General features: G+C 43.6%; 1 protein-coding gene across 3 annotated transcripts in view; it reads left to right on the top strand.

The window, feature by feature from the left end:
* The first annotated feature begins 2,246 nt into the window (after positions 1 to 2,246).
* Positions 2,247 to 18,961, top strand: part of PDE8B (phosphodiesterase 8B) — an 86,758-nt gene continuing 70,043 nt past the window's right edge. For all 3 annotated transcript variants that reach the window (XM_066988042.1, XM_066988040.1, XM_066988041.1), the window contains exon 1: positions 2,247 to 2,283. The gene's annotated coding sequence lies outside the window, so the exon portion shown is untranslated. The remainder of the gene's footprint in view (positions 2,284 to 18,961) is intronic.

Genomic DNA, 18,961 nt, shown 5'->3' with positions numbered 1-18,961 from the left:
TGGCTGTATTCTCATAGGCAAGATGCAGCAAGAGAACTGATGCTGGGAAAAGAGAACTTGTAACATACCCCTTCATTTCTTCACCTCTGATTTCAGCTGTAGACATTCATCCCACTCCCCTGCACCTGCTCCCTTTGTCCCACTCCGGCCTCTGCTCATGCTCTTCATCACTTGCTTGTACTGTTTCTCATTAAACTACTCTCCCTTTTCTGCTGCCTTTCGGCAGTCCACATGGTTCTCCATCCTGCAGTCCTCACTCCTCTCAAGTGCTCTGGCACCCTGTACAGGCAACTTCATACCCTGCAGTGGTGTCCTTCCCCGTTAGCCAGACATCAGCAGCACAGTGAGGGCTACTTAAGAGTTGCATTTAGTAAACGTTCTCCAGAGCTGTGACTTCTTATTTCTATGGCTTATTCTCTGACATAAGACCCAAATGTTATATCCAAACAAGGGAAATACACTTTGAGAATGGGCAGGAGCCTGCAATGCTCTCTAAAATCAATAGCAAAGTTGTCACTGAATTCAGTAGGAACAGGACAGAACCCTGAGCACTGGGAAGCTAAGGAAACCTAGGTGTTGACTGACTGATGAAGTGACTTATCACCAATATCTATTTAGAGGAATGACCTGTGAATAGCTAACAACATAGTCTAGGGTGTGACATGACATTGCCACCAGGATCATTCTTGAAAATCAAAATACAATCTGCCTTCATGTTCTTTACTATGAACTGAGTCTCAAACTAGGTAGCTGACAACTCTGAAGTCTTTCTGGGCTTATCTATTTACAATGCACATATGGATTCTGCATGGAATAATCCTGATCCCTGTTGCTGGCTCTGCTGTGGATCTCTGGTGTGGCCTACAGCAAGTAACTCAAATCCTCAGCTTGAATTACCATTCTTGGCTGTTCTAGTTGGGAATGCTTCTGGCCATCCTGAAAAGGTGTCAGTTAATACCAATAAATACTGATACCCCTCTTTTCTCGGGAGTTCAAAAAAAAAGTAATTTACCACTGTTTGGAGCTTGATTACTTTTATACCTGTCTAACAATGGTATACAAATTAGGCCCTATCCATTTTCTATTTAAAAACTCTTATGCTACTTCAGCTCCCCAGCATGCTTTATTATGTTCTCCAATTACCATTCAATTTAATATGGTATCACAATTCTCACATCGTTTATTTATGTTAAACCTGCAGGTAACATTTTCCATTTACATATTAGAATATTCTACTTCGTTTTCTAAAGCTTTTGTTAATGCCTGGTTTTCTGTTCCTGGTACTAGTGCCAAAATTTGACTCTCAGATGCCCGTTCTGCCACCCCTTTGGCTCCTGCATCAGCCAATCTATTTCCCCTGTCAATATCAGTATCCCCTACTTGGTGTCCTTTAATGTCAACTTTAGTAGGCAGTTATACCACCTGGAGTAATTTCAGTATCTCTTCTGCATGTTTAATTGAGGAAGATAAAAGTCCTCTCTCTCCTTCCAAATTGCCCCATGGTGCGCATGCACCACACTAAAGGCATACTTCAAACCTGTCCAGATGTTTGCCAGCTCAAAAGCTCTTATGAAGGCGATGATTTCCACCTTTTGGGCTGATGTTTGTTACCGCAAATCTCTAATTGATAAGATTCTCCTAACTCCCTCTCTCAATAGGACTAGAGGGAATGGGCTCAAGTTGCGCCAGGGGAGGTTCAGGCTGGAAATGAGGAGACATTTCTTCTCAGAAAGAGCAGTCAGGCATTGGGACGGGTTGCCCAGGGAGGTGGTGGAGTCACCGTCCCTGGGGGTGTTCAAGGAAAGGTTGGACGTGGTGCTTAGGGATATGGTTTAGTGGGTGATAGTGGTAGCAGGGCAATGGTTGGACCAGATGATCTTGAAGGTCTCTTTCAACCTTTGTGATTCTATGATTCTAGCTGCGCTTTGATTTTCTTCCACACAGGCACTTTTACCGGCTTTATAACACAAACTCTTGGATGCCGTGGGTGCTCTTTGGCGGGGGGCCAGGCTGTGCCCACCTCCAAACCGGGCCAGGCTCGGGAAGGCGGCTGCGCTGGGACGAAGTCCCTCAGGGCCCGAGGCCGCTTTGCCTTGGCGAGGAGGGTCGGGCCCCGACGCCCCCCCGGGCCCCGAGGCCGCCTGAGGGGGCGCGAGGCGCCACCGGCGGCACGAGGGGACGGCGGGACGGGCCCGAGAGGGGCGGGGGGGGCGGGCGGGAAGGCGGAGCGGCCGCGCTTCGCCGAGCCGGTGCGGAGGTGCCCGGGAGGCGTTGCGGGGCGAGGTAGGCGCTACATGAAGCGGGAGCGGCCGGGGCAGCGCCACAAGCTCGGCGGCGGCAGCGGCGGCGGCGGCGCGGGGAGGCGCCGCGGAGAAGCGAAGCGCAGGGCGGCGGCCCCGCAGGGCTGGGCGGGAGGGCGGCGGGGCGGCAGGTGGCACCGGGACCGGCAGCGGGACCGGCAGCGGGACCGGGACCGGGACCGGAGCGGGGCGGGGTGCGTAAGGGATGGGCTGCGCCCCCAGCATCCACGTCTCGCAGAGCGGCGTGGTGTACTGCCGGGACTCGGACGAGTCCAGCTCCCCACATCAGACCGCCGCCGTCTCGCAGGGCGCCGCCGCCCTGCACGGCCTCTTCGTCAAGACCGAGGCCGCCGACTCCATCCCCGCCGTCCTCGCCTACCGCAGCCGGCAGCCGCCGCCCTGCGCCGGGCCCCGCCGCAAGGAGCGCGGGCAGCCCGGCGCCCCCGCCCGGACCAGGGCGCCCCGCTGCTGCGGCACCGAGGCGGAGACCCAGAGCAGCAGCACCGGCCGCCAGGTAAACTGCGGGGCGGGGAGGACGGCGGCGAGGGGCCGAACCCGCCCCGGCCGAGGCGGAAGGCAGCCGCCGTGTGCCCCGCCTCGGAGTCCGGGTGGGCAGCGGCTGTGTCTGCAGGGATTTCACACCCCAGGGCTGAAGGCTCGGTCCTGACTCCAGTGCCTAAGGCAGGTGCGGCCACAACCCGCGCCTCAACATCATCTGTCAAGTTTGGCAGGTAGAAGAGGTGGTTGCACTGTTTTTTTTTTTGTTTTTTTTTTTTTTTAAATTTATGTTGTACCACCAGAGTAGGCTTTTCTCTAATTTCCCAGAATGTTTTCTAGGAATTATATTTTGCAGCATCGTTCTGAAGCTTGTTCTCAAAGCAAATGGTATCGTGATCCCGGCTGCACCTTAGGTTACTTCTCTGTTGTAATCATAAAGCAGGGTATCATGTCATAAGTAATTCCCTGGGCTTATCTAGATCTTGGTGTTTCATTATAATCAGAAAATTAAAAGATTACTGGAAGCCTTTGTAACTAATATTTATATATATATGTCTAAGGAAAATGTAAGTGAAAGAGATCACCAGATAAAAAAAACAAACGAGTAAAAAACCCACCTCAAAACATAAGGTAAAAGTAAATTTCCTTGGATTTTTGAAGGTTCTTTTTTTTATTTTCTCATTTCTGAATGGGATACTTCTTGAGTCACAGGTGGAGTCACAGAATAACTCAGACTGGAAGGGACCACAGGAGGTCATTTAATCCAGCCTTCTGCTCGGAGCAGATAGAACAAGGAGTAGGCTACATAGCCTTGCCCCAGAGCTGCCTTATTCTATGTGTACTGTTGTTGCTCAGATTATGAACATCGAGGCAATGTCAGTGAGTAACTGCCCTTGTCCCTCCCAATGAAATGCAATGTTTATCTCTTCAGTGGAAAGCTTTCCCTTAACCAGCCCCGCTACCCCACCAGTGAACTTCAGAAACTAAACATGTAGCCTGGCTTAAATTGACACACGTTGAGTTTTTCTCCCAGTGCTTTGCAGATACCTACTCAAGGAGCATCGAGCAGCGTGCCCTCCATCTTTAGTTTATTAGATGAAAACTTAAACTAATCCAGAATGTTAGACACAAGGTGATGGATATTTGCTAACAGTTCATAGTCTGTCTGCTACAGGTTTTTCCAGTCTGTCTGTCATTGGGTTTTCCTCGCATTCTACCCATGCAAAACTTTTTTTAGGAATTTTATCTGCTCGGGCATCTCTCAGCATTTCATTTTTTTCACATCTGCAATCACATACATTTCCTCAGATTATTTGGACAGACTTTACCCTACAGATAGCCAAACCCATGTTGTTTTTCTTGTTATTGTTTTGTTTTGTTTTTGTTGTTCTTTTTATTATTTTTATTTTTACATTTCTATTCATGATTGAATTTGACAAAGCCCTAATTCTTAAGTTGTAAAATGCTCTACTGGAGCTTTTTTAAATGTAGAGGAAAGCAAAATAGTAATTGTTGACTGATTCTATAAGTTGAAATACATAAAAACCAAATCTTTAAGTGGTAATACTGTTTTCTGTTCTTACAAATTGTTTATTTTTTGTTTATATTTTTATTATTACATCATGTGCCATTATAAGCAAATATATTTGTTGACTTTATGGTCATTAAAAGTGAACATATTTCAGCCGTTTTTGAACTTCATAGTTGGCACCCTAATATTATTTTGAATTGCTTCAGTTCCTTGGACACACGTAGAGTCCCAAGCTGAGGGAAATGATGCTTTGATTTATTTAACAACACTTCCAATGACGTGGTAGAAATATCTCTGTCTTATATGCATTAAGATCTGTAAAATACTTTGTGTCATTTTTAAATCAAGTTAGTGCCTCCATTCTTGCCACTACTCCTGGCACAATTTCCTGCAGGATAATATGTTCTTGTGTGACCGAAGTAAGGTCTGAATATTACAGAACTATCATAAAGGCAAAATAATACTTGATATCTGTCTGGCTATAAGAAATGGAATGGCATGAACTACAGCTCTTCAGTAACACATGATGACAGTATTTATTTCCATAGAAGATGAAAGTTGAAGAAAAAATAATAGTTTTTTTTGTAAAGAAAATGTGTCTGGCAATACCCATGGCTTTAACTGATATAGTGCTTGGTTGTAGATAATAGCTGTATTGAAATCCCGTCTAACTATTTATGTGAGGAAACAAAGACACATGTCAAATGGCTGCTAGCCTTATTATAAAATAATAAAATATTCCTATTGTGTAACTACTGAACCCACTTAAATGATGCTGCTTCATTTGTCTTTGTTTTCTGCTCTAAAATGTTCTTTACTTGTTTACACAATGAAGTGTTGCATTATTTGCATTTGACCCTATAATTATAAAATGCTTTAAAACTTATCCACATCACAATATTAACCTGACAATGAAAGAAAACTACCTGTAATGATTTCAACCCAATGTAATAAAAAAACAAACAAACAACAACATCAAAAAACACCACCAACAACAACAAAAAACACACTTGTTTCTTAAAATGCCTTGCCTAAACCGTAGTTTTTGAGTACTTCTAATCTGTGCTCATTGGGGTGAGATCAGTGTTACAAAGATAATTTCTTTTGTTTTCTTTAATAAAAAGTTCTGAATTGTTCCATACATTCAGATGTGTTGATCACATCCTGCTTATAACTGGTTATGAGTAAACATTTTGTATTTCTAGTGTGAGAGTATTTCTTTGTGGATCTCAAAAGCTGGGTACCAAATACCCACAGACTAGTTGACAAAGAAGTTAAGTGGACTTGCTAAGTATTATAGAAGATAGAGATGATAGCTTATACTAGGTGAGTCTGTGCCATAATTTGAAATAGGACCCCCGGTTTCTGGTTCCCACGGTTATTATTTCTTAATAAACACATGCTTACCATATCACCTATGGCCAAACTCGTAATGTACATACAACTGCCGCAGATAGCAGGTGTATTCTTCCACGTTGACCCTGTCACACCTAATCTTTCCTACAGACTATGCAAATGGTATCATGGCAGCAAACTATTAACATCTCAAACCCTATTTCAGTTTTTTTATAAAGATACAAGGCAATTAGTTTACTTAATTGAAGCATAACATTGAGCATGAGATGATACTGCATGTATAAGGGTTGCTTGACCCATTGCCCAACTGTTGCCAGTTTTGAAGGGCAACAGTATCAGCTGTTTAGCAAGATAAGAACAGCTTCTTGATCACTTTCTCAGTGATTTGAAAAGATGTAAAAATTAAAATATTTGCACTGTAGTAGTTAATGCAAATACATCTTTTAATTATGGCCAGTAAAGATCTCAAGCAAAAGTGTGTGCATAGGTAACACATTTCTTGAACACTGTGATACTTAAGCATTAGCCAAAGTTAAAGTCTCCAAGAACAAACAAGCTTTAAAGCTCTTGTTGCTAAACCATAGCAACAGATGGGAAAACAAACAAATACCTGCAGTTTTCTATTCATTGATTACTTTATCTTTTTTTTTTTTTTTTTTTTTCTTGAAATGACAAGAGCACAGGTGCAATGGTTTGATTCTTCTCATTCTTTGTGGAATAGAAAAATGCATTTATAAACCTTCTCTGAAAGTCACACTAAAAACAGTTTTTGACAGTTTTCAAGCATTTCCATATCAAAATATGGAAAGCAAAATATAGAAGCAAAGCTCAAAAATTAGAAGAAATGGATTGGGACAGTATCACTCTTCTTATCCACATGGGTCTATATTAAGTTATGAGGTGGAAGCACTGAGGAGAAGGATGCTCTTCAATATGTCAAGCACCCAGTTTTTCTTTTTAAAATTTTTTTTTATTATTATTATTTTTAATATGGGGGAATATAAGAAGTGATGCAGCTGTCAGTTACGAATCTGAGGATATCAAAGTACTATGGAGAGCTCTGAGAAGTCTAGGTACTGAGAGAGTTCTCTCAGGTCCACAGGCTTTGGAGAAATGCAACCCTAAGTAATGCCTTGATCTAAGATATGTTTCTTCTCTTTAAAGCAGTATTGTGACCAAGAATGCAAAAAGTCACTGTACTTTTTGTACTTCTTGATTTGTTTGTACTGTACTACTGTTTAACTGGCTGCTAGTATGTTCTGTAGAATGTGGAACATACTAGACATACAGGAAACTTGGAAAATAATGCTGAAGATTGGGAGAAATCACCGTACTTTGTGACTCAATGTAGCAATGATCATTTCACAACTTGATTTGATGTTTAAGGCATCAAGTCCCCTTGAACATATTGTGGGGTTGCAAAGCTGGCAAAGAAAACATGTGGGGCAGGCTGAAAAGTGTTAGTATGTTGAACTATGTTACAGTGCAGAGCCTTTTCAATTTAGCCCAGCTGGTCTGTGAGAGGTGCTGGCCCGAATAATGCTTACCGTAAAAAAGGTTGCTAGTAGAGAAATGCTTTTCTTGGACTAAGCCCAGACTTTTTGAATGAGCACACTAAAAGGACTTTTACAAAAATTCATGCTCCATATCTGATCTTCCATTCCTCCTTCAAATAGTGCAGGTAACTTCAAGAAGCACTGTGGTTGTATGCTTATGCATTGCCCGACAGGAGAAGTGCATGGATTGAAGTGTTAGAGCATGGAGAAAACCATTTCCTCGGACAATAATTAGCCACTTGGCAAAGGAAACAGAGCAGCCTGGTAGATTAAACTTACTCGGCGTCGAGTCACACAACATTCTGGACTTGCAAAACTGTTCTGGGCAATAGGCAGTTCTATCATTATATATAAAACATACCTGCCTTTTTTTTCCCCTTCTTCTTCCTTAGTTTGTGTAGGAAAATGAGAAGTGTTGTGAACTTGTAAGAGGTCAGTTTGTCTAAGTCATTTAGGCACTGAGAGTCAATAGGCATCTCAGGACTCCTGCATCCCTGTAAGTGCTTCAGTAAAAAGTTATTTTGGAAGGTTTGCTCTCAGAGCTCAAAGTTAAACTGTTTCAGCTGAACTGAGCATTAGTAGCTTCTGTTTTCTACCTTGTACCATTTGCAATGTGTGAAATAACACTGATGTTTTATCTTATGAGGAGCTAAATTTGGATCTTTTGGCAATTTCTAATACTCCATGATAGGACTGAATGCAGAGCAGAGGGATTTCAAATAAAACTGACCACACAGCTGAAAGAAATAATACAAACTGAAAAGTTGTACAATATATTCTGGGAATAGTGCATGTCCTCGGGATGTGAGAGGTAGGTTTGAATATCTGCACCTGAGAATATCTTTTAATTTCTGTGTGTTTAATAATCACAAGGGTGTAGTACAGAAAATGTGCACATTGTTTCCACTCCTGTCTCTGGCAGGAGAGGAATAACCTAGCAATCATACTTTGAGTAGTGATTTAGACAGCAAAGTAATTGAGCAGTTTTAGGCTGTGAAACTAAGCCTCACACCTGTTCTGCAGGTAGTCTAAAGACTGGCAAGAATAGCAAACATCTAATGTAAGCATTTCCTAACAGCTGGCTTGAGTGCCCCCTCCCAGATGGGGCAGATGCATGTGCATCTGTCATCTGTTTGCCCTGTTTGATGCAATGAGCTTTTAAAAAAGCACCTGACTCACAAAAAGAGTTTACTCTTTCTGGTGAGGGTCTTTCAACTTCTCAGGGGAGTTATCATTTCAGACAGGTTGCTGTACCTCTTCTGTTTCCTCGAGTACAGTTGATCCTCGATCAGGTATCTGCACGTCCAGGAGAATAAGATTTGTTAAGTAGTAAAGTTGATGTAAGGAGGAACCAGAGGTGAAAAAGCAGCCATGGTTTGGGTTAGTTTTTCCTCTGGCATCACCTGCACTTCTGCCAGATCTAAGGGTATTCCATTTTTGTAGATAATTCTCTGCTTGTAATTCCTATCCACCTGTTGATCACTCCTCTTTTTTCAAAGATTCAAATCTCTATCGGTCACAGGCTTCTTTAGTGAAGCCCAGAGTGAAGGATGCATGGCATATTTGAAATCTGTAGAATTTTATTTAATATATATGTAACTTTCTTGAAATTGCCTTCGGCAAAGGCTGTATGTACCCGTGTGGTTGCTAGGAGATAGCATGTGAAGTGTTTGGTGGTGTAGCAGAGGAGGGGGATTGTTGTCAGGGTAACCAGACCCAGAATTTTCTGGACTTCAGTATAAGTCAATGGTAGCAGGATTATGGCTTCAGAAAATCAACAGTCATCTTTGCAGGTGTGAAAATAAAAGTACAGAGCATTGTGAAATGCAGCATGGGTGCTTAAAGTGCATTATTTTGTGGTTTGGGGCATGAGTTTACAGTGATAAGTGCTACATGATGATTTCTTGTGTGTCACTGTCTCCCTCTGGCCATGTTTAGTAGTTGCATTTCTAGTAGTTGCATTTCTAGTAGTTGCATTTCTAGTTCTTATTTCAGTAAGTCACCTGTCTTGCAGGGCAGCAACAACTGACTGTTTCCTCTCTTCTCTGAGGGCATCTTCTTCGGGGCAATTCTTACAGGCTGTGAAGAAAAACTAGCTTATTCTGTAGAAGCTCCCACTACTCCTCAAAACACTCCAGTGCTTTAGACTTCTGAAGCTTGAACCATCTTTCCGTTTGGGTGAGGAAAAAATGCTATATATTAATTCTGAGATAGGATACTGCACAGCCTTTTGGAGGTGCCGTTCAATGCAACTAACTTTCTCCACCTGAGAGAAGCATTTAGTCCAGCTCATGAGACCCGTTTTTCCCCTGCAGGTCAACCATTTGTGTCAACCACTGCTCCAGCCTTCTGCATTCAATTGTTTATATATTTCTCTCTCACCTGTATTGTCAGCCATAAATGAAAAAAATGTATTAAAGACATTCTGTTCTGTTTCTGCAAATAGAGAATTACTCTGAAGAACTGTTTAAAAAATCCTATGTATCTGTACCTACTGATTTGCCCATCCGGTGCCAAACATTTAGTATCTTAAATATAGAGCAGATAGAACTTAGATGTATTCCAAGAAGACCCTCATCTAGATGATGCTTCTTGAGAAGCAGTCTCAGAATGAAGCTCTTAATAACTTGAGTTACTCCTTTGAAAATACAGAACTAGTTTTGAAGTAGATTTACAATTTGTTGATCTCTTGCCCTGGATTCCTACTGCCTCTAAAGAGGCAGCATTATTTCTAAAAAGGTGGGAAAATTGGACCAGAGTCAGTTGGTTTCATAGCATGGAAGAGAGGAGCAGGAATTGCAGAGATATTGGCCACTGGGACTCCAGCACGTCAAATCCCAAGCAGGTCCACAGGAATGTGGTGGTCGATGGCTGTATGTCCAGGTGGAGGCCAGTGACAAGTGGTATACCACCTCAGGGGTCTCTCCTGGGACCAGTGCTGTTTAATATTTTTATCAACAACGTAGACAGTGGGATTAAGTGCACCCTCAGCAAGTTTGCAGATGACATCGAGCTGAGTGGTGCTGTCAATACGACAGAAGGAGGGGATGCCATCCAAAGGGACCTGGACAAGCTGGAGAAGTGGGCCCACGTGAACCACATGAGGTTCAACAAGTCCAAGTGCAAGGTGCTGTACCTGGGTCGGGGCAATCCCAGACATGAGCACAGACTGGGAGAAGAACTCATTGAGAGCAGCCCTGTAGAGGAGGACTCGGGGGTTCTGGAGGACGAAAAGCTCAACATGAGCCAGCAATGCGCACTTGCAGCCCAGAAGGCCAACTGCGTCCTGGGCTGCATCAACAGAGAAGTCAGAAGTTTTGGGGAGATGATTGTCCTGCTCTACTCTGCCGTTGTGAGACCCCACTTGGAGTGCTGCATCTAGGTCTGGGGCTTCCAGCACAAGAAGGATGTGGACCTGTTAGAGCGAGTCCAGAGTAGAGCTACAAAGATGATCAGAGAGCTGGAGCACCTCTGCTATGAAGAAAGGCTGAGAGAGCTGGGGCTGTTCAGCCTGAAGAAGTGAAGGCTCTGGGGTGACCTTGTTGCAGCTTTTCAGTATTTAAAGGGGGCTTATAAAAAGATGGAGAACAACTTTTTGCTCATTCAGATAATGACAGGACAACAGGGAATGCTTTTAAACTAAAAGAGGGGAGATTTAAATTGGATGTTAGGAGGAAATTCTTCACTCAGAGGATGGTAAGGCACTGCCACAGGTTGCCCAGAGAAGCTGTGAATGTCCTATTCCTGGAGGTGTTCAAGACCAGGTTGGATGAGGCCCTGGGCAACTTGATCTAGGGGGTGGCATCACTGCCCATGGCAGGGGGTTTGGAACTAGCTGACCTTTAAGGTCCCTTCCAACCCAAGTCATTCTGTGATTCTGTGATTCTATGAATGTCACAGAACCACTGTTTCCTCTCTGGTTCCTGTGCATTTACACAGTATGCAGACAAGTTTGAGCATGTGTATAGATATTACAAAATTATATTTAAATAAGAAATCCAAAGAAAGGGCAGTTAGATGAGAGACTGTGCATTAGCAGAGTCAGTAATGTCTACTGTGAGGTAAGGCAATGAGATAAAATAGGCAGAATGGAGCTTCGAAGCAATGTAGCTATTGGAAAACAAGCTATTAAACAGCTATTTATAAGCCTAGGACAAACTGTGCTCATAGCCAGTTTTCATGTAGAGCTGTAACCTGTTAGATTTAATTGCAACTTATTTGTTTATTTTTGGAAGAGCAGGGTCTGATTCCTTTCTTATTTTATGCATGTTTTAATCTAAATTGTGGTATACTTACCAGTGGCTTATGGTCTAGTGCTATACAAAAAAAAATAAAAAATAAAAAAATAAAAGCTTAATCCAGTGTGGAATTGGGCATAAGGTCTATGAAATTAACTTTGGAGCTGCTTCCAGCACTCCATTTTCCTTTCTTTGTAGGTCAACCATTTTGCCACAAGGACCATAAAAAAGGCTTTATCCTTCCCCCCTGTTACTGATTTAAAATGCTGTTGGAAGGCACTGGGAACATGAATATTGTCAATGATCCTTCTTCTCTTGCAGTTATGTTTAATAATTATTGTGTCTGATTATAAAATGCAACTTAGGCATTGTCCTAGCCAGAGAACCAATAAATCTCTTTTAGAATAGGGAAAAATGAGGCTTTAAATTTTGTGTGTGTTCATTTTTGAAGTGAAGCAAATTTATTTTGAAACTCTGAGACAGAGACTTCCCCCAGGGTCAGTGATAGCATGGTGGTTAGGCTGCTTTCCAGAGATGAGACACTCAGGTTCTGTCCTCTGATCTGAGTCTCCTGTGTGAGTCCCGTCTCCTGGAGTGATAACAACTCTGGATTCTCCTTCTGTAGTTTCTTGAGACAGCTTCCCTGAAATCCATCCATTTGCAAAGAGTCTTGTCCTGATGAATCACTAGTGTCAGAAAGAAAAGAGTGACCTAGGCAGCTGTTTAGTTGTGTTGGAAAATAACACAAACTTTCAGGAAAAGGTAGTATATTCCACTTCTGAATAAGACTATTCACCATGTTAAATAGTTAGGGCTGTGTTTATGTGCTGGACTGTGTTGTGATGCATACAAGAGGTGAGTAAATGGCACGTGGGACACCTTGTCACAGCCTCGTAGAATCATAGAATATCCTGAGTTGGAAGGGACTCAGAAGTATCATTGAATCCAACTCCTGGCTCCACACAGGACCACAAAAAATAAAAAACATATGTCTGAGAGCGTTGTCCAAATGCTTCTTGAACTCCAACAGGCTCGGTACCGTGACCACTGCCCTGGGGAGCCTGTCCCAGTGCCCGACCACCCTCCGGGTGCAGAACCTTTCCCTGACACCCAGCCTGACCCTCCCCTGTCCCAGCTCCATGCCGTTCCCTCGGGCCCTGTCGCTGTCCCCAGAGAGCAGAGCTCAGCGCCTGCCCCTCCGCTCCCCTCGTGAGGGAGCTGCAGGCCGCCATGAGGCCTCCCCTCAGCCTGCGCTGCTCTGGGCTGAACAAACCAAGTGATTTCAGCCGCTCCTCATATGTCTTCAGATTGGTGGTGACTGCTCAGCTTTCTAATTTCTCGAGATCTCTCTGCAAGGCCTCTTATCCCTCGGTGAAGTCAACAGTTCCTTCCAATTTAGTGTAATCTGCAAACTTACTTCATATACCTTCAAGTCCTGCATCCAAGTCATTTATAAAAACACTAAAGAGACCTGGCCTTAGAATGGAGCCCTAGGGAACCCCATTAGTGACAGGACACCAGCCTCACCAGCCTGGTGTAACTCCATTTACTATACCACTTTGAGCCCAACCTGTCAGCCAATTGTTCACTTATTGGATTATGCACTTACCTAGCTGTGTGCTGGCCATTTTGTTCAGAGGGATACTGTGAGAAACCATATTGAAAGCTTTACTGATATCCAAAAAGATTTGGTTTCCCTTGGTCTACTAGATGGGTGGCCCTGTCAAAAAAGGAAATTAAGTTGGTTAAGCAGGATCTTCACCTTGTGAACCTTTGTTGACTGTGACCAATGACTGCATTGTCCTTTGGGTGTTTTTCAATAACTCCCAGAATTATTTTCTCCATAATTTTACCTGGCACTGAAGTGAGACTGACAGGTCTATAATTACCAGGGTCTTCTTTCTTGCCCTTCTTGAAAATTGGAACAATGTTTGCCAGCTTACAGTCAACTAGGATCTCTCCAGATTCTCAAGACCATTGAAAAATAATTGAGAGGTGTTGCAATGACATCATCCAGCTCTCTGAGTACACTGGGATGAATCCCATTAGGTTCCATAAACTTACATGCATCCAGCTGGAACAGCAAGTCTTGCACAAGTGCAGGGGTGGCTGGGAGTTCATTGTTACTACAATCACAGCCCTCCAACTCAGGGCTCCAGGGGTCCCAGAGCCCACCATTGTTGTTGAAGATGGGCAAAGAAGGCATTAAATGTATCTACTTTGTCTATATCCCTGTTTGTGAGATGACAATCCTCATCAAGTAATGGACCAGTATTTTCTTTGGTCCCCCTTTTGCTGTTCACATATTAAAAAGAAATAAACACTAAAAACCTTTTATTGTTCCCCACAGTACTGGTCAGCTTCCACTCTAATTGAGCTTTGGCCACATGAATTTTCTCCCCACAAAGGAAAACAGCGTCTCTGTAGTTGTCACATGTTGCCTGACCTCACTAATAGTGGCCATACTCTCTTTTTCCACCTAAGCTCTAGAAGATCTCTGCTCAACCAAGCCCCTTCCGCCCTACCTGCTTGACATCTGACATTTGGAATTGCCTGTTCTTATAGTCTTAGGAGGTGGTACTTAAACACTGACTAGCACTGATGGACCATGATTCCTTCAAAAGCAGTTTCCCAAGGGACCTTACTACCTGAGCAGCCTGAAGTCTGCTCTCCCCATATCCAGGGTTGAAATTCTGGTGCCAGTTTTCCTCCTGTCACCAAAGATTTTATACTCCACTACTTCATGGTCACTATGGCCAAGATGGCCACCAGTTGCCCGCCACTTCACCCACAAGACCTTGTCTGTTCACAGACAACAGATCTAGGAAAGCACCTTTCCTAGTAAGCTCTCTTAGTAGCTGTACGAAGAAGTTATCCAGTTGGAGGCCGGTTATCCAGTTGGAGGCCGGTCATTAGTGGAGTCCCCCAGGGCTCAGTGCTGGGGCCGGTCCTCTTTAATATCTTTATCGATGACCTGGGTGAGGGGATCAAGTGCACCCTCAGTAAGTTTGCAGATGACACCAAGTTAGGTGCGTGTGTCAATCTGCTCGAGGGAAGGAAGGCTCTGCAGGAGGATCTGGATAGGCTGGACCGATGGGCTGAGGCCAACTGCATGAAGTTCAACAAGGCCAAGTGCCGGGTCCTGCATCTGGGGCATAACAACCCCAAGCAGCGCTACAGGCTGGGAGATGAGTAGTTGGAAAGCTGCCTGGCAGAGAAGGACCTGGGAATACTGGTTGATAGTCAGCTGAATATGAGCCAGCAGTGTGCTCAGGTGGCCAAGAAGGCCAACAGCATCCTGGCTTGTATAAGAAGCAGTGTGGCCAGCAGGGCTAGGGAGGTGATTGTCCCCCTGTACTCGGCTCTGGTGAGGCCGCACCTCGAGTACTGTGTTCAGTTTTGGGCCCCTCGCTACAAGAAGGACATGGACGTGCTCGAGCGAGTCCAGAGAAGGGCAACGAAGCTGGTGAGGGGTCTGGAGAACAAGTCTTATGAGGAGCAGCTGAGGGAGCTGGGATTGTTCAGCCTGGAGAAGAGGAGGCTCAGGGGCGACCTTATCGCACTCTACAGGTACCTTAAAGGAGGCTGTAGCGAGGTGGGGGTTGGTCTATTCTCCCATGTGCCTGGTGACAGGACGAGGGGGAATGGGCTAAAGTTGCGCCAGGGGAGGTTTAGGTTAGATATTAGGAAGAATTTCTTTACCGAAAGGGTTGTTAGGTAACAACCATTGGAATGGACTGCCCAGGGAGGTGGTTGAGTCACCATCCCTGGAGGTCTTTAAAAGACGTTTAGATGTAGCCCTTAGTGATATGGTTTAGCGTAGGACTTGTTAGTCTCTTCCAACCTAGACGATTCTGTGATTCTGTGAATCTGTTATCATCAAGGTGTTTTAGGAATCTCTTGGACCTGTTCGAATCATCTGTGTGGTACACCCATTTCACGTCTGGCTAGTTGAAGTCCCCCATAAGGACAAGGACTGGTGATCTAGAAGTGTCTCTTAGTTCCTTAAAGCATATTTCATCCCGCCTGGGTGGTCTATAGTAGACTCCCACGATGACATCCCCTTTATTTGCTTGTCCCTCAGTCCTTACCCAGAGGCTCTCACGTGTTCTCACCAATTGCAAGCTCCATACAGCCCAGCCCCTCCATTACAGACACTGCCACCCCTACCTGCCCTGCCCTGCCCAACCCTCCTGCAGAGCCTGTAAACATCCATCATAACACACCAGTCACAGGCCTCTTCCCACCAGGTTTCACTTATGCCAATGAAGTAGCTCTCGGACTGAGCCAAGGCTTCCAGCTCCTCTTGCTTGTTCCTCATGCTGCCTGCATTGGTGCAGAAACATTTAAAATGTACTTCATTGTAGCCAGCACCTCCTGGAGCAGACTGAAGGATCTCACTAGCATGCAATCCCTCAAATTTTGGCATACCATTTTGATGGTATTTTGGCTTATCATTGGTGTGCCTGTTTTTATCTCTCTCCCCCTTCAAATCTATTTTCAAGCCCTATCAATCAGCCTTGCTAACTCCTGCACAAAAATCCTTTTCCCTTCACCTTAGAGAACATATCAAGAGAGACCAGGATGAAAAAACATCTCAAAAGTTTTGATTTCCTAAGTACTTTCAAACTTGGTGAGGTGGGGGCTCTCAGATGCAGCAGCTGCTGGACAGCTCACGCATCTCAGCAGTACTCGGTAGGGCAGCCGTAGCGTCCTGTGAGTGCTGCCTTTAGGAAGACTGAAGAACTTGCTTAGCTATCTTTGTTCTGTGGAGGTTTGCAAGTACGGAAAGATCAACTAAAGCACTAAAATGTATGAGGGTGCAGTAGGTGATTAGAAGAGAGATTGGAGATCTGAGATGATCTAATTCTTTAATGCCTTTTATTGCCTCAGTATTTAGTGGTAACTACAGATTGTGGGCTGTCTGGATCTTGACGTTGGAGGACCATGACTGGGGAAACAGTGACTTGCTTTCAGTGGTCATGGAAATTGTAAAGGAACAGTTGTATCAGCTCAACGTTCATGAATTGTTGGGGCCTGACAGGATTCACCCAGGAATGCTGAAGGAATTATCAGACATTATAGTATGACCCCTCTCAACAATTTACCAAAGGTCATGGGAGTCTGGGGAGGTCCCCGCTGACTGGAAGCCAGCCAACAGTTCACCCATCTACAGAAAGGGCATGAGAGAAGACCTGGGAAACTACAGACATAATAGTCTAGCCTCAGTCCTTGCAAAAGTTATGGAGAAGCTTATCCTGGGGGATACTGAAAGGCAGTTAAAGAACAAAGCTATCGGGCACAGTGATAGTTCATCAAGGGAAAGTCCTGCCTTAGTAATCTGATCTCCTTCTGTGATAAGGTCACCCGCATACTGGATGAAGGGAAGGCAGCAGATGTAATCTTTCTGGATTTTAGTAAGGCCTTTGATACTGTCCTGAATGGCAGCCTTCTGAAAGAATTTTCTAACTGTGAGATAAAAAGGTTCATTATACACTGGGTGATGAACTGGCTTGACAATAGAGCTCAAAGTGCCCCGTGCCTGTCAGTGGTCAAGAGGCATTTGGATAATGCCCTCAATAATATGCTTTAACTTTTGTTTAGCCCTGAAGTGGTCAGGTAGATGGACTAGATGATCTTTGAAGGCCCCTTCCAACCAAGCCATCCCATTCCATTCAAAGCGGGACATAATTGTTCAAAAGGAGAGCAAGTAATCCATCTAGTCTGGATTCGGACAATTCTAAAAGGAGCATCTCTTACAGGGTGGAGGAGGCCTGGATTGAGAAGTAAGCCAGAGGGAGTGGGGCTGAAGAGGCATATGTGTAGCAAAATGTTTTGGGAAAAAGACTTGGTGGCACAGAATGCTGATGACACTTGGAAGTCCAATTCAGATATTCCTGTACAGATCTTATAGCTACACAACAAAAATGTAGTTTATGACTCAGTGCTAAAAACTCTGTGTTTTATAGCAGTCTTCTTGAAAATACAACTTCTGAAGTCTATTTGTGGTAGTCTTAACGAGCTTCTAAAGCCATTCAGTTTTACACCTGTTTCACTGCAACAGGGAATGCATAGATGGGTCCCACTGGTGCCTAAAGTCACCTAGTAGTCTGTGCTTTTCTTATTTTTTTCACCCTCCACAACAATATAAGACTACAAAGTCTATATCACCTTACATATGAGAGCAAAAGAGAAGTATCTAATATTTATCCTGACAAGTTCAAGTCTACTAACCAGTCTTTTTGCAAGCTGTGCACTCTTGAAAGGTAAGTCTTCTCAGCTTCACATATTTTTTCATTTGTCTGGAGTGCTTTTCCAGACAAACCATGCTGGTCATGATACCTGGGGGAAAAATGTTGGTAGCTAGATCACTGCTTTTATTATAAGAAAGGAATGGAGCTTGCTGGGAGGTCTGTAGACCTGAAGTGAGCTTTGACAAAAGGGGGGCGGAGGGGGGAAGTCAGGCATGGGAATCAAAATTGTTCTAAACATGGAGATACTTCTGGTACTTCTGGTACAACTTTGCGAAATGATGATACGGACTCCTGTGTTCCAGCCCAAAGGGGATATTCCCAAGAAATGACTAACACAGTCTATTAGATCTGTGGAAATTAATTTTATTTTAATGGCAGCTTTTCTTTCAAAAGTGACTTTGTATTAATGTTGCTTTATCTGGTGCAAGAGTTTCTTTGGTGCATTCTGGCATTACTGCTCATTTCAGTGGCAGAGCTACATTTTACTACTCTGGTCATTCAGGTTAGCTTGGAGTGAGGGACAGAACTTGTTTATTGCACCATTAGTACAATTGTTCATATTCCAAGAAGATTTTCTTTTCAAACATGATTGAAAACTCAATTCGATTATGAAGGATAGGCTGGAGACAAGATTTGTTCCAGTCTTAAAAATATTATACTTAAATTTTCATAGTTTTAAGTTAGATTCTTTGCATTCTGCTTTTGGAATTGTCAGACTTTTTCAGACAGGCAGCAAGTTTAGTTATTTAACTGAAATATGCAGGTATGAAGTCAGATAATTAAGGAATTAAAATATCTTAACATTAGCGATAAAATATAAACTAGTGGGACTAATCAGTGTTACACTCAACCAGAAAGCGTGAGGATATTGTATGGCCTCTAGTAAGTTCTTGCAGTGGATTATATTTATATGCTGCTCTTGGGGTTTAGGTCCTCACTAATTTATGTGGAACAAAGTTTTGTATTTCTCTGTGTTCTGGATTTTGTCTTAATATTTATTGATTTGTCCTAGCACATCTTTACAGACTTGAGGGGAAAAAAAAAAAAAAAAGGTAGCAGGTGGTGAGAAACTCTCTTCAAAATTAGCTCAAACCAACACTTTTAGGCTTTAGGCTTAAATTTATTTATTTCTTTCCTACACTATCAACTTAGAAGGTTCCTTTGTTGTCTCTTTGTAGATATGCAGTAACTGAAACAGCTGATACACATCCAGATCTTTTTTGGCCCT

This window comes from Anser cygnoides, chromosome Z, assembly GCF_040182565.1.
Source record: "Anser cygnoides isolate HZ-2024a breed goose chromosome Z, Taihu_goose_T2T_genome, whole genome shotgun sequence".
Taxonomy (NCBI): domain Eukaryota; kingdom Metazoa; phylum Chordata; class Aves; order Anseriformes; family Anatidae; genus Anser; species Anser cygnoides.
This window is presented reverse-complemented; position numbering and strand designations above follow the sequence as displayed.